Genomic DNA, 17,145 nt, shown 5'->3' on the forward strand with positions numbered 1-17,145 from the left:
ATGTATAAATTATTTTGAAAATAGTATGGGTATTCTAGATTCCATCTCAATTTGTTGTGTTCTTCAGTCTTTGAAGTTGTCTTTAAAAAAACCAATTGAATAACTCCTTAAGGGCATTGGTTTTAATTACTCCTCCTTTGCATCTAGTGCTCCAAAAGAAACACATACGTGCTTGGTAGTGAGATTTCTCTATACCATGGCTACTGTAAGTTGCTAGGGCCCCTTGCTCTTCCACAAAATAAGGCCCGTGAGCAAGAAGAATATTCTGTGACAATCCATAAAAGCAAAATCCTTAAAGATATTGAAATAATAGGATCCCATAAGCCATCCACATTTTTGAACTTGCTCAAATCTATGGAGTTCCTAGTTTGAGACTTTTGTTGTTGGCCGCAAAGTACTCCATTCTTTGGATAATCCCAAACTCTCCATGCAATAAATATAAGGATATTTTGCATTGGACCCATTACTTACTCCAAGCATACATTTGATAGTTTTCAAGTCAACACTTATATGCCACTCAACATTAAAACTACCAACACCATCGACTATTAACATTTTTCCTTCACTTTGAGACTTTATAATATCAGGAATACCTGTATGAGAGAACAACCATTTCAAGATTTCATGACTTTCAGTTGGTACTTGGGCCTCACCAATCCACCAAAGTTCCATCTCAGATTGTATCTTAAATTGTTGTTCTTGTCCCCTACCATTACTATAATCCAATGCCCTATTCATGATACAAATGTTGACTCTTTCTATATTTTCTCCCTTTTGAATAAGTGCTTCATTCAATTTTAGTGCAAACTTCAAAATACCATCACATTCTTGAATAGTAAATTTATACATATGGACCATTGCAATTTGGACTCTTTTAAGATCAATCCAAATATTATTAAATGTGTTGTATTAAAAAAAAGCCTTTGTTTTATGCTTTTTATAGGGCATAGATCCTTCTATATGAATATACTCCCCAAAGACATCTAGAATCTTGTGATTCATGGCTGTCCTAGCACAATTGAAACTGAAAAAGGCCGAGGCAAACCAAATGCACTTATCCTATGACATCTAAGATTTGTAAACCACAATTTTGAGAGAGCGCGATAATCTTTATGCGACTGATACCCATACTGTCACACGTCTCCACTATTTCATTTGGTTTGATTATTCCTTTCAAATCTTTCAATTAACTCTTTTGGAGTTTGGCTTCTCAAGTCTACATTTTTAGGTGATTTTAGACTCCTAAAAATGTCATTCTTTGTCATGGTTTCTTTAATAAGCTTAATTCTCTCATCGTTCTCTTGAATATTAATGCCTAAAATATTAGAGACACATCTCTTCACAAGATTTAGTCTCCTTTTTTTCACTCGACTACACAAGCCCATTATATTTTTTAGCAATCTTTTTCTATCTCTAAATCTTATTGGAGTTTCCTTCAAGTGTAGTAATTTTTCTTGCAATGACTTAGAATTTTCTAAAACATTATTCTTGTTTGTTATCTTAGAAATAGTTTTTTGTGCCAATGTTAATGATTCCTTCATTTCATGTATATGTTCTCTTAATGCATAAGATACAGAATATAACCTCATACAATAGCCAAGCATCCCATCACAACCATCTCCAAGGTACCTTATGAAGTCATGAATATTGTAAAACGGAGGATGTTTACCTATGAAGGGTCTAGTGGATAAATATTTTCATCCACCCATAAGTCTACATGCTTCTTTCCTTGTAATCGTAACTTGTTAGCTTCGTCCTTGTCCAACAATGCTTGATGGTGTATACTCCACCAATATGAATAAATAGGATCTAGTTGAATAGTAAGTTTATACTTGTGTGGTGGGGCTATGCTTGTGTTGCTAGAAAAGGTACTGGTAAATATTTTGGTGGAGAACCCTTAAAGGGGCAACAATGTCGTAGAGAAGGAAAAAGAACAAAGGTGCAAAAAAGGAACATCGAGGAACAAATGAGTGTCTTATGGTGTGAAAATTCAAAAATACGAAATTTTGCAAGTTTCAAGAAAATAATACTGAAAAGGTGACCCTTAACATCCATTAAAGATTGAAGATATTTAATGGCTGACCTCTTCAATGAATCATATATTCTCTCATTAATCACATCCAAGTAGCCAAATTTGGAGGGTTTTTTATTTCAAAACCTCCTCTAATTAGCAACTTAATCATTTTCTTACAATTACTTTTTTTTGAAGCGTTTTTGGCTCTAATGCATTAATGGGGTTAGGTTTTTTTAATTTCCTCTCTACCTCTTCTTTAGTGGTTGTTGTTGGGAGTGTATTGATGGCATGATGTCTTGTAAAGGAATACCCATATTGATGGCTATGATATGAGTTAGTGTATTCCCACAATTGACAATGGGGCTATAATCATTTCATCTTGATACTGAATGGTCATATGTGCAGTTTAACTTCAGATTTGGGTTCTTGAAGAGAACCTTATGTGCCTTTGTTAAAAATTCTATTATGCACTCTAGTTAGAGGGCATTTAAGTCCTAATTGACAATGTTTCCTATTATGATGCCTCTAGTAGCAATTTTGGCACTTTCATTGGGATGGTACTGGCCTCCTTCCTGTAAATGAAGAGGCAGTGGAGTACCTATGACGTGACCTAGAGTTCTTCTTTAGTAATGGCCTTCAACAATACTCCTTCATTGTTTATCACTATGTCATCCAATCTTTGTGCAACCTTAGGTGTTTCTTGTATTTTGTTGTGTATATCAATTGTAACTTTTATCTGAAGTGTTTCTTCAATTAGCTTTGGGATGCATTTGAAATTTATTATCCTCTCCATAAATGGGTCATCCTATTTTAGGGCATACGAGATTTTCTTGGACCTAGTATCTAGTTTGGTGGTAGTTTCGAATGAGAGCTAAACACATCGTGGAGTAAACATTGGTTACCATGGCTTGAATGTAGTCAACCGAGCCACATTTGGCTATCACATCTCTAGTGATTTGGTATGTGTTGACCAAGTGTTCCAGGTTGGTCAAGAGCCAAAACTCTAGTAGTTATACTCCTCACATACTTAGTTATGCAAATCAAAATCCAACCTCAACTACATGTTAAATATCAACTTGTCCTCATTGAGAGGATCTTTGATGAATGTTGGGTGAGGGGAGGATAACATTTGAGGGATAGGGACTACCATTTGCAAAATGAAATAAAGATCATTAGGATTATCTATTGAAGAAATAATAAACTAAAATTCACTTACCATTGCTTTACTTGATTAATCTTTTTATCACAAAAGCTGACTATGTGTAGGTCACAATCTCCTTAGTTCTCTTGTAATGAGGAGTTGGACACATGAGAATAGCTTGAAGTTCCCCCGTGTAGAAAAGAATACAAGATTCTAAGCTTGTGGACTCTGGTACATTGCATGTACAATTTTTGAGTTTTTAAAGTTATTCGTAGTCTTAATGATCTATATCAACAAGGGTTTTATTTATGTACAAAATAAGTTTTAAGAATCTAGCAGCTATAGAAATCTAGGTTATATACAACTTGGCGACCATAAGGACACACAAGTAGGATGTAATATTTTTGAGCAACAAGGGTCCATTAAAATTATTGGTGATGCGAAGCTCCTCTTTGATCAGGGTCTTATCTAGTAGTTGATGATGTAGTGACTCTTTTTGTATGGTGGGTTTGCAGCAAGCAATGATAGATATCTTAAGGATCTCCATTCACAGTATGTGAATGACTAGATGTCACTATTCAACCAAGGTAAAAATATGGCCATCTTTAGTTGTCATCTTGAGGTGTTGTTGGTACCAACTCCATATAAAGTGACTAGAGGAGCTACATTATTGTTGAGTGCTTCTACCTTGGAGTGGTCTTTAAGCCTTGTAGTGATTGCATGGATAGGAAGAATATGGAAATTTTGCCATTGGTGTTCGGGCAATTCATGAGGGAGGTGCTCTAGGATAGGAATGCTCTTACAATATAGGTGTTCATGCTCTTTCCATATGTGAGTGCCATTGGCATGCAAGCACAAGCATGTTATCATTGGGTAGACCTAAATCTATCACAACGAGAAGCTTCACAAAGGTGAAAAAGGTGGAGTATGGCTATAATAAAAATTTTGGGAGTTTTCTTGGTTTTTTTGGTAAATTCTTCTTCCATTTTGTAGACTGAGAAGCAACTAGACTCTTCTTTAATTTGCCAAAGGAAATGACTTGTGGTTGTTGATCCTCAAGAGAGGCACACTAAGTTCATACACGATGGATAGAGCAGTTGAGGGCAGCAATGTAGTGTGAGGTTTTTGTGAGTTATTAGGTCACATCTAAGCTCACAATTTCTAGTGATAAAGGTGCCTCATGGAAGACCGAGGATGTCAAAGTGGTGTGCTTAGGTTGATAACCCATAGTAGGCATGGTGTTCTTTTGGGTCTCACCACCAATGGTGGATACTCTGTGGGGTATTTGATGTGATGGGCTTTGTGGCTTGGAAGGCAAGATGGACTTAGTTTGATCATCATGATATCTTTTGTTAGATAAGGCAAGATGTACTTAGTTTGATAAGCTTGCAATGTTTTGTAGATAAGGCAACAACATAGGGTTCTTGCTAGTATCATTCCTGGGTTTGAGTGTTTGTGCAAGCTAGTGTAGGGAAGGCAATGGCTCTTGATGATATAAGTGTATTGTCATGGTTTTCTTAGAAAGCAAGAGATATTTATAGTCTTGATAACCTCTTGATAATACTCTTGGGCACATAGGAGGGAGTTGCAGTTGTCATTGATAGCCTGTGATGGTTAAGGAGGTGTTTATTGCATGTTCGCCTAGAACTAGCAATGGTCTTGACAACATGCATGAGAGTGGTACTTGGGTCTTTGATTGAATTGAGGCAGTGAAGCATTGGTGCCAATAGGTTGTTGATTCTAAGCATGTGAAACAAGAAACTTCCAAGAGGAGAGCTGTGTCAGTTGTGTGAGTGGTTTGGTGGGGCGGCGAGGTGGAAGTACTAATTGATCCTTGTGATAGAGAACTTTAAGTGAATGTGTTTGTCAACATTGTTGAAGTGGCAATTTGAGAGGAACTTGAATGAGCAACCTAATAGATTCTCAGTTCCAATCCCTTCTTTGCTTTAGAACATAAAAGGAGATTGGAATGGTTTCAGTTTCTACTGTCAATTGTACTTTGTGCTTGCCTAGCAACAAATATGGTTGGCCTTTGTAGGGCTATAGTTTGGTGTTAATAGGCTACAATAGGTGATGGGGCTAATCCAATACTTGTGAATAATAATAGGGACTCATTTTGAAGTCAACACCTTCATCAATGAGTGCATTAGCATTTACATCCTTGGTTGTAGTCAATTGAATGTGGAGGCAAGCGAGTGAAATTACAATGCCATCTTCCTATCCTAGGTTACTTACAATGGCTGCCCTAATGTTGAAGTTTCTAGAGAGAAGGCTAATTGAGGGATGATTATTGCATTGTGCATATTGCTCCACTTGTTTGTAGTAAGTTTTCTCAATCACCATGATGGATTGCATGAGGATATTGGGGTCCTTCATGGGTGATTTGTATAATTACTACCCTAGTGGATAGTATCTTTTAATAAGATTGTCATTAAAGTGGCAAATACTATGTCCATCAAAGGTTTCTAACTCCACCTTACCCATCCTGCTCATGGCATGAGCATGATGGGGTCAAAGGCCTCAAAATTTGAGTTGTATTTGTGGCCTTTGGTTGAGTATAGTAGCACTAGATTAGCTTTCTCAAAGGGTCATTGTTTAACGTTTTTATCAAATTAGGCCTTTTGTTGAGGTCTTCTAACAACAAATAGGGAAATGATTGCATGCAATTATGTTTGAGTCAGGCCTTTGAGTTTTATAAGGCATTTTCTCCAAGCATTAGTATCTTCCCAACATCCTTATATTGCGATGTGGAGACTTGGGATAAGAAACTCAACTGGCATAATCACATTAGTCCCATAACTTAGCCCAAAGGGAGTTTGGCTTGTAATGTTCATAAGACAAGTGGTAGAGCTGAATGACACTATAATTCAACAAAACAATCAAATTATTTCAATGCAGGACACTATCCATGACATTGGTATCTCATATGAGGAGGTAAAGGCACAATTGGATGACTTGAGAAAGATCAACAGCAAGCTAACACATGAGCGCAAACGAAAGAAGAAGCCAATCAATGAGTTAATTATGAATAGCAGCTAGTGGAAGCGACATATCAAAGCATCCTAAGTTTAAGGCTGTGAAGGAAAAGGTGATTGAGTGCACATTAAAAGATGTGTCAAATGAGTTCTTGACTGTGGATGCACAATCCATTTGTGACAGGGCCGGTATTAGCACAACGACTTACTCAAATATATTCAAAGGTGTGAATGCTAGGTTTGGTTGTGTGCTAAAGAGAAATAGAATCATGCATCTTCCTCAACCTTCAAAGTTAATAGAGGACCAACAGCAACTTAATACAAAGGTTTTGGAGCTGATAGGAGATCCCATGCATGTTCAATGCATGGAAACACTAAAGGTTGGGACAAAAAATGCATATGAGGTGAAGTTCACCGAACTCAATAATTAGTATTTAGATTTGTACAAGGTACAGGCGGCAATGGTAATGTACTACAATATGTTTGTTGAAGAATGTAATGGTAAATTGTAGTTTGTTATAAAATTAGATGAAAGTGAGGTAATCAAAGGAGTAAATCTTGAAAGAGTTAGTGTAACTATGATGAATAAAGCTTTACAATTCAACAAGAACAACCCAGGGAACTTTAGTGTTCAATCCGAGTACCATGTGTACTGACTCGGTGGATTTAAAGTTTCTAAGGAAACATTTGAGGTGTTGCAGTTGTTATTTATGTACACAAGCATTCCAAGCATCATTGATCATCAAGAACATGGTGAGATGCTCTCGATTGAAGGGTATGGTCAATATTTGGTTGAATGGCATCTTGCAAGAGACTTGAAAACTTTAAAATGAATTTGTGGAATCTCCAATGGTGCAAATACAAAGAATCAATGCCTATATTACTTGATAGAGAGGGTGGAAGGAAGGACGGAAAGAAGAATTAGCAAAGGGTGACAAGTGCTACACCGACACACAATAGAGAAGATCCCACTTGGAAGCCCATCTTCAACATTCCATTGGATCGTATTCACATTTTTTCATTGCATACTTTTGTTAGAATCATGGAGAAACTTGTATATGAATACATTTGCTTTGCTTATAGGATGCAACTAGAAAAAGAAGCCATTGCAACGTGTTGGAATGTGGAGCAAGTGCTATCGGAAATTGGGCTACACAAGCATCAAGTGATGATTGAAAAAGATGAGAAGAGATTAGGAAAATCTGGTAACTTACCAAAAAAGCCTTGCTTTGGAGGAGCAAAGGCTAGAAAGTTTCTCTGAGCACCCATCAATGAGGAAGGGAATGCCATGGTTCGTAGGCCGTAGGACTACGATGGGTGGAAAAAGTTACATTTTGTAATTCCTGATCGAAGTAATGGAGAAAAAACAAGGTTGTCCAAAGCTAAGGTTTGGATAAGTCTTAACAAATTGGCTCCCTTACTTCTCAAGATGGTGTTTAACAATGAAAATAAGCAAGAATTTATCGATATTGTGCATAGCTTCTATGAAAATATGGTCGAAGCGTGGGGCAAAAGCTCTATCACACATTACATGGTGCATACTAAGTTAGTATTTTAAAATTGTATGAATTGTATAAACTGTTGAGTCTAGTTTTACTCATGTGTGATATGTGTCTTTGTAGCATATCCTTGAGGTACATGGGCCATACTTTGTAGAAAAGGAAAGCATCGGAGTTTGGTCCACACAAGGAATGGAAAATTCACATTGGATAGCGCGTGGTTCATACCAAAGAAAAACCAATCATGGTGGAAGGGTGAATGGTAGCAATCCAATGATCCAATTGCTATCTTGGTGGTACAGGATTATAGTAGTAGATGAAGCTAAACTCTAGCAAAAGAGGAAAAATGAAAGTGCTAATGAATCGGTTGCAGACATGATGGAATCACGTCGTGTCACTAAAAGAGTGCGTTATGAAGCCTCAAGTTCCAAAGAAAACCATGCCAATTGGCTAGAAACAAGGCTTCGACAAGGCAGCAGATGGGTTCGAAGAGAGCTAAGATAGTAAAATGAACAATGTGTTTAGTGTGAATGCAATTCATAGTTTAAGAGAAAAAGAGAGAGTGTGAATCAATGTGAATGAGTCTTATAGTTTAGGGTTATATAAAAGAGAGTTTCACTTTCTATCTTATTCATTGAGTTCTCACATCTCTTGTGTGTAGGAAAGATGGCTAGGTCTAAGGCAGTTGCAAATAAGCTTCTGCTTAGAGCCCCATATCATGTTCAACCCCTTGGAGCATCTACTAGGTCAGATGCACCCCCTTCTCAAACTAACCCAACTTCCTCAAGCCGTCCTCACAAGGGTCCTCCTCAACATCCCCACAAGAAATGCAAGTGGAAGCTAGGTACATTGGCCCTGAGAGAAATCAGGAGGTACCAACGCTCTTTTGATCTCATCATTCCAAAGGCGAGCTTCTCGAGACTTATTCGTGAGATTGTGCAAGACCTCTACCGCACGATGCTCAGCATTGTGCAATATATGAAAAGCAAATCAATGTAACTCCCAAGGACTTCCAACTTGTAAGAAATCTTCAAGCACTGAAGGATGCATTCATTCCAATGGAATGAGCGTTGTTTGTAATGTTATCTTTTTTGGCATAGTGTTATCCTCGTGCAGTGGACATATGACTATGTCCCAATTCAAAACTGTTGTATGTGCCCTTAAAATATGAATTGAATTTTTACTGTTGTCCTTCGCTCTCAACTTTGACTGTGCATCTTCTCTATATTTTCAATACTTACTTACAATTTTTGCTAGCACTCTCAATTTCAATAGGAAAACCATGGAAAAATTTGTAATTTCTTATTCTAGACTTTACTCATGATGCCTCTGTATAGTTTATGTGGTGCGAAGTTTCTAAGGGCCAGTAGTTGCGATGTTGATTTCTCAATTATCAATCCATTCATAATTTTGGTATGGGATAATTTTTAAAATACTAAAATGTATTGGAATGTGATAAAACTTCACACGTGCACTCATTAGGTGGCCAAGAAAGTGGCTCCAAATGCCAGACTTCGGAGTAGGCGTCTGTAGGTATTTTTTTTCAAAAAATAATAATTTGGGCTCTTGGCCACCTAACGAGTGCGCATGTGAAATTTCATTGCATTCCGATAAAAGTTTATGGATTTACAATCACATGACGGATAGTGTGTATGAAGCTGAATTAACCTGATTTTGGGATTTAAATGGGTTAAAAGTTCATTCTTCTTCTCATTTTCACATCTTGCTTTCTTTGCTTCCTCCATTCTCACACCCCCAACCTCTGTCTCTTCTCCATCTTGCCCTCCTTGAGCTTGCATGGCACGCACCAAGCAAGCATGTCGCCATTTTGGCCACAGGAAGACCTCATGCCAAGGCCTGCCACACCTTGAGCACAAGGTGGATCCTCCTCTAGTGCAGCAGCATGTGCCCCACATAGAGCACAATGACCACCACAAAAGAAGAGGAGATAGAAACCGAGCATTGTTGCCCTTTGGGAGATAAGGAGAATCCAATGCAGATACGAGCTTCTCATCCCAAAAAGATCTTTTCATAAGGTTGTTCAGAAAGTCATGCAAGACTTTGAGAGTTGAAAGGGATGGGAAGATTTTGGGCGTGAGTGCGAGATGGCCCACCAGCAGGAAGGTGGACTGATGCAAATATGGAGGCCCTGCAAATGGTTGCAAAGGGGTTTCTCATCGACTTGTTCGATGATACACAACTAGCGGCCATCCATGTAAAGTGTGTCACAATCATAAATAAAGGCATGAACTTTATCATTCAGCTTCGACATAGCAAGGGGACTCCTCCATAGGTTATGAGATTAATGATGCAAGATTTTGTAATGAATGTTATAGCATCATAATATCTTGGAAGGCCAAAAAATTTTGTATACTCTACATTGGTGTGTGTGTATATATATATATATATATATATATATATATATATATATATCGTGTGATGTGTACTGAATTCAAATAATTGAGTAAAGTTGTTTTGTTTTGTTTCTTGAAATGTGCGACTCTTAATTTTTGTTTAACGTACACACACATCGAAAGTAGTAATACGTACAAATACAAGTTACGTTATTGATTATACACAAATACAAGTGCAGTACTACGCGTTGACATAATTAAATTGGATTATGTTAACGTATGTGAATGCGTTATTCATGTACCATACATTATCGTCACACTTACACGAACCACACATTTATTCAATAAATATTTACTTATAGAGACAAAGTAAAATAGCTTATATTCATCAAGAAAAATACATGTGATGGTTGATAGTGATGGCATATACAAAAAGTAAATATCCAACAAGAACTCTCATTCGTTCCTTGGCTTTTTCATCGGTGGAGAGGAGGGGCTAGCTTCCAATGAAAACAGAAATTCTTTCTTTGCTTAAAAAATGATACGCTTTCCCTTCAACTCTTTCTCCAGGAGAAGTGGATTTGACACATTAGCAAGGTCACCTAATGTAGCAAGCACACACATTGCTCCACCACGCGTTTGGTCAAATAAGTAAAGAAGCTTTGACTGCTTGATTAGCACCACCTTCTCCAAGCTAGATGTCACATGTATCGCTCAAAAAGGTCCAAACTTGGTCAAAGCTTGAATTTTCTTGATTTTTTCTTACCCTCATGGTGAGCACTTCTTGTGGAAGACCACCAAGTCTGCAACAAGGTTGCCAATGTACTCCTTCAGAGTTGAATCCTTCTATTGATCGACATGCTGAGCTCCTCCTTGCCTTGATGCAAACTCATCTATATACAGTATGTCCTAAATGACAAAGTCAAATCAAATAATATATTTAGCAACTAGCCTAAAGTTATCAGAAAGCGACGAAATTTGACGGTGGGGTTACCCGGGTACCTCGGAGTCCATCAGTGAAATCTTGGCAAAAAATGATGCTTGCAGCTACCATGCTGTCCAAAGTCTAGCATCTGGGCTACTTTTTGGGGGTACCCGATGCACAGTACCGTCAAGTTTTGTCGCATAAAAATATATGGTAGTAAAAAATCTCACCTTCTCCAGATCAACTTGTATCTTCATTTCCTCATGTGTCGGTGAGGCACCTCTTTGGGCAGAGGGATCTACAAACTCCTTGGTAGGAAGTTGGGGCCTTGGTCCGAACAGATCATGCTGTAGTGCTTCAAATTCAGCATCTAGCAGCACAAGGTAATCTTCTTCAACTGAGGTAATATGGTCATGTGCTGCTATGATGTCACTCACTGTATCTAAGCTTGTGCCATCATATCTTCCAATTTATGATGCACATCCATGTGATCATAATCGATCAGGTCTTCCATCGAATCCCTGACTAGGATGGAAAACAACTCTTCTTCCTTCATTTCCAAGTATTGCAGCACATCTGATAGAAGCAAGTATTGTACACCATCTACTTCAATGGGTATCAAGGAGGCAACTTTGGGTTTGTCAACTTGTGGATGTTCTGAAGAAGATAACACCATGAGAGCCAACCCTTGCTCTGCCACCACCCGATGTTGTCATTTTTTATGTTCAAGTTTTGCCTAGAATCCTTGTTACATAATCCTTCAATGCACTTTTTATGACATACGTGCTTTTGGTATGTCTCAAATCCTTACATTCCTTGAACAACATATGTGAAAAATTTACAATTGGTATGAACCAACTTAGATGTACATTCTTTGAGCCGGTACTTGGCTTCATAGAGTTCAATATGTCTACTATAATTTTTATGCTACACATGTGCAAAATGCCGCTACTACACAATGGCTATTCTATGCTATTGAGATTCTATATGTGCATAAACTCAAGGGTTCCATATTCTTGACCCCCCTTAGGCAATATGTACTTGGAGTCATAGAAGAAAACAAGGTCCTCTATGAGTTACTTGGTTGTATGCCCCTCAAAGAGCAATCTACCAATTTTGAGGTGGTAACACTTAAAAGAACCTATGAAACTCTCAACATTTTGCCACTCACAACAATCCAAAGGGTATGCTTCTGTAAATACGAGACAAGTAGTTACATAGATATCATGAAATTTGTCATTCTCAATGAGTTGCAAATACTTATTGTTTGCAATGTTTCGTTGAAAGGGCACAGTGGGCACAATATGTATTTGTTTTTTATATGAATACATGTTGTATAAATGCCTCTGTTACAAGGTGAGAATCAACGTTCCTTTGTATAAGAGCTAAAATTTTACCCTTCCAGTACTTTGATACATTTGCAATTGCAGATACTTTCACCCTGAAAGCTCCCTTCATACTTGGACGCATATGTACCCAAGACGAACAATGATACGTATCAGTGATCCAATTCTCTTCTTCATATTTTCTGTTACATCCTTCTATCAAGAGAATGCTTGTTCTTCTCTCATGCATTATAACCTACGCATTAGATGTAAACAAGTATGTATTAACCCCTAAATAATAAGCATTTTAAGTCAGTCTAGTAATTACCAATATGCCATACAAATCAACATAGCATTAAGAGATGTTTACACTTTTGTAATCAAACGCAAACATCGATATCGAAATGCATGTGGATATGTACGTCGACACAAAGTATAGATTTAATTTCAAGGCATCACTTTAATTATACCATTTACATGAAATATAATGAAAAGAATAGCACAAGAATACTCAGAGAATTTTGCCAAAATAAATATTATTATAAAGAATAGGAGTCTGATTTGACTCAATACATTGTATGAAACGTGGATATTATAGAGTAATTGTTACAAGGATAGTAGCCACATATAGTAGTCACATGGCATGCAAATCTTAATAGGCACATTGGATTGACACCTAAAATATTCTATGACTCAACACATTGTGTGTTATATGGATGATGTGATACAAGAGTTTCATGGATCATTGCCAATTGGCATGGAGATCCGAATGGACACATAAGACCAATAAAGTAGAGGATTTTTTAACCATTGAATTTCAACAAATCCATATTATCCAGCACAAAGGAATCACTTACCACATCAAAATAGTCGATCGAGGATTATGTGCTTCACCTAAACCTTGTATAATACCTGTATATACAAAAAAATACCTGCATGAATCCCTTTTAACATAAATACTTGCACGAATCTATTTTAACAAAAAATATCTAGATAACTGCATGAATAGAAGCAATACAAAATAGGGCCAATTTACCTATACGTTGATCTGGTGAAGATAAGATTGAATTGTTGCTGATCAAAACCCATTGCAAATGATGGACAAAAGAAAACATCAATCCCATCAAACATAAAAGTTACTAACAAAATGAATAAATTTTGGCACCACAAAATATGGCAGATTTACCCGTAAATTGAGGTACATAATCTCTACTCTACCTTGTGTTACGTGCTGCAACAACAATTGATCCTTAAGTTAGAACTAGCATCAAAACCTATTGTAAAGATAGTAGAAAAGGGATAACGCAGAGACGAAGAAAGAGAGAGTGTGTGAGTATGTGTGAGAGAGAAAGAAATGAGCACCTATCCGATCTTGCCCAAATTGATCTCTGCAAAAGACAATAGCAAGCATTAGTATTTACATGAGGGTATACTGAAAAAACAATAGAAAAGAGGAAACATAGAGAGAGAAAGAGAGAGGGAGAGAGAGATGAGAACTTATGTAATGTCACCCAAAATGATCTTTGCAATAAAACAACAACAAGGGTTAAAACTAACATTATGTTGTATTGAAAAGATAGCAGCAAAAAAAAAACCACAGAGAGAGAGAAGAGAGAGAGAGAGAGAGAGAGAGAGAGAGAGAGAGAGAGAGAGAGAGAGAGAGAGAGAGAGAGAGAGAGAGATTAACACCTTTGTCTCTTTCTCCAAATAAACTTTGCAAGAAAACAACAATTAGAACCAACATCAAATTCTATTGAAAATGCAACATAAAAGAGAAACAAACACATAGAGAGAGAGAGAGAGAGAGAGAGAGAGAGAGAGAGAGAGAGATAAGCACCTCTATCTCCTGCCCAAAACAACCTCTACGGTAAAACAACAATAATATTAAGAAACAACATCAAATCCTATTGAAAAAATAGCAAATAAGAGAAAATGCAAAGAGAGATGGGCACTTGTGTTTTGCCCAAAATTTGGAGCTGCATGGAGAAGAAAGTGTAGAGGTAAGTAGAATGCTCAAAACCCTAATTCCTCTCACCAGGGAGCTTCAATGGAGATGAACATTCACCAGTATAGAGAAGAGAGAAAAAGTGGTATGTTGCTCAACTTTTGGGTAAAACTGATTTTGTGAGAGGAAAAAAAACCGAAATTGAAAATTCTCCAAAAAAGGGGAGAAAATACAAAGTGAGAGAAACTCAAATTTTGTGTACTATTCATTCTCCCTTTTTTTAAATCCCCCACTGCCCCTTTTTTAAATTAAAAAACCAAGATTTGGAGAGAGAAGGTTCACCCTCCGTAGATGTCAACATCTAGCATTCCTATTGGAAAATCCAAAAGGCCCACATCTTAAACTATATTCTTCTTAGGGACCCATTTGTGAGTTCATTTTTTCCCTAATGCTTAGTCATGTAGTTGGTAGCCATAACTATATAGCATGTTTGGGAGTATTGAGTAGTAAGGCTAATGGGCTCCATAAAGCCTATTCCACACTTCTCAAAATGGTTGGGTGGGGAATTACAAGGAAGAGCTACATTTTAATCATTTTTTATTGGAAGCTTGGTTCATTGACACTCATTGTAGTGTCTAACAAAGCAAGCCACATCTCAAAAGAGAGCGAGCCACCACAATTGGGAATATAGAAATTTCCTTATTGTGTTGTTTGCATCAAGGTTTCCTCTTGCAATCCCTTTATATGGTTCTTGGAAAGATTCATGCTCACATATGTATCTTCAAATAAGACCATCCTATCCTAGCTGATATAGTTAATCGGCAATCATTTGAGAGGGTTGAGTCTTGATCAAGGGATGGTTGATGTGTGCCTTTCCCATGGGTCATTTTGGTAGGCCTTTTCCCAAGATATAAACAATCTCTTCTACCCAATGGGGCATGAGGTCTACCTTAAATGTTTAGGCTTTTTTCTAAATGTAGAATAAATGGGCATCTAGGAGATTATTGTCCACCCCAATCGCTTCCTCATCACCACTAGTGATATGAGACATATGGTTGGTAATACTTTCCTTTCCATATGATTGCAAAGAAGTCAAGCTCTATAGAAGTAGAAGCTGTCTAGTGATGTGGCTTGTAGTACAGGACTTGTTGAATAAATAGAGGAGTTCTTGATGGTCTACAAAAAATGTGAATGGGATATCCAACAAGTGGTTATTGAACTTTTTTATAGTGTACATGATTGCTAGTCCTTATAGTTCTATCATGCAATAGTTTGTTTTTATTTGAATGAGTTGTTTACTAGTAAATCTCACAAAGAAGTCCATATTATGTTTATTGGGTTGACACAACATAGATCCAATTGCAATTTTAGAGGTATTGATATGTATGTGAAAGGTTATTGCTCAATCTAGGGCTCATAAAATTGGTGTGATCATGAGAGCCTTTTTTAGTGCTTCATAGAAGCTTGGCATTCATTTTCCCATTCTAGGATAACTAGTAGCCTATAAAGAGGTATGCTATGGAAGCATAATTCATCACAAAGCGCTAGCAGTATCCAATATATCTAAGAAAACATTGAATACATTATGGTTGGTGAATTGTGGGATATCCATTATCACCTTAATCTTAGATATTTTTGTTGCAATACCATTTTGAGATACCACATGATCCAAGATGATGCCTGAGAAATTAACCATTGGAATGGATACATACTGTAGGAAGGAGATCTTTGATAAAGTTCTTTAGCATCATTGATTCCATGCTATGCAAAGTAAGTCAAAAGAGTTGGAAGAAATTATGTTGAGAAATATCTACAACATACTAAATCAAATGAATATCCCAAGTTCTTCAGATGAGTTTTTTGTGAAGAAATTAATGATGTTGATATTGGTGAATGGAGAATGTGTATGTGTGTGTGTGTGTGTGTGTGGGGGGGGGGGGGGGGCGGTAAAGCATTCACATCATCATATCTCAAGATGAAAGCTTATGCAAATCCACAAAAGAAACCTACATACAACCAAACATCACTTGGCAATAGCAAGTGAAGTCGATGGTTTGTTCCATGCATTTGCATATCATAGACAAGCTCGATAGAGAATCTACATCTCTCAAATAGTCAAAGACTTTCCCTTTCAATTTTGGATAGATGAGACAAGGGTAAGGATGTTTGTAGTAAAGTACTTGCTAGATAATCATATATAAAATAGCCAGGCCACCTTTTGGAGAATCCTTAGATAGTAATTTTTTTTGTACATACCATTGTTTATTGGTACTATAACTTGGTTTGGGTGTTTTGTACCACTTTCTAGTAGTGCACCACCATTCAAAGTGATCTCCTACCACTAACTATTTGAGCTCTGCCACGAGCAAGGAGTGCACCACCATTTCCAAGTGGTTTTCCACTTGGAAACGGCGGTGTCCCACCTTCCAACCGGTCCTCTACCACTTTAAGGTGGTGAACATCACTTCCGACACCCATTATTTGTGGAGTTGGATCCTTTGTTTGTGGCTATCACTTTCATTTTTTATGCTACATAGACAAGCAACCAGAATGGGTAACTTACAAGATAAAAGTGGTGGATTAACACTTTCAAGTGATGATTATCTAGTCAAAGTGGTAGCAAACCACTCGGGAATGGTTTTTTTTCCTTATGAGTGGCTATCACCACTCGGAAGTTATTGCTTTCCACAACTAAGTGGCAACTCACCCTATTTAGTGATTGTTCACCTCTTCCTAGCAATTGCTCGCTCACCACTTCCAAGTGGTGTAGCAACCACTCAAAAGTGCTTGCTTTTCACTATAAATGGGTAGCCATCAATTGCAATTGTTCAGTCATATTATTTTGTTGATGTATCACATCTTTCCATTGATCGATGATCACTTTTGTATGGTTAAATCACCATTTCAAAACAAAAATATGCACTCTCTATTGATGCTAAGAATTTAAATACCATTGTGAATGGTCAT

Source organism: Lygodium microphyllum, chromosome 2 (assembly GCF_053477565.2).
Source record: "Lygodium microphyllum isolate KBCC chromosome 2, Lygodium_microphyllum_v1.1.10, whole genome shotgun sequence".
Lineage (NCBI taxonomy): Eukaryota > Viridiplantae > Streptophyta > Polypodiopsida > Schizaeales > Lygodiaceae > Lygodium > Lygodium microphyllum.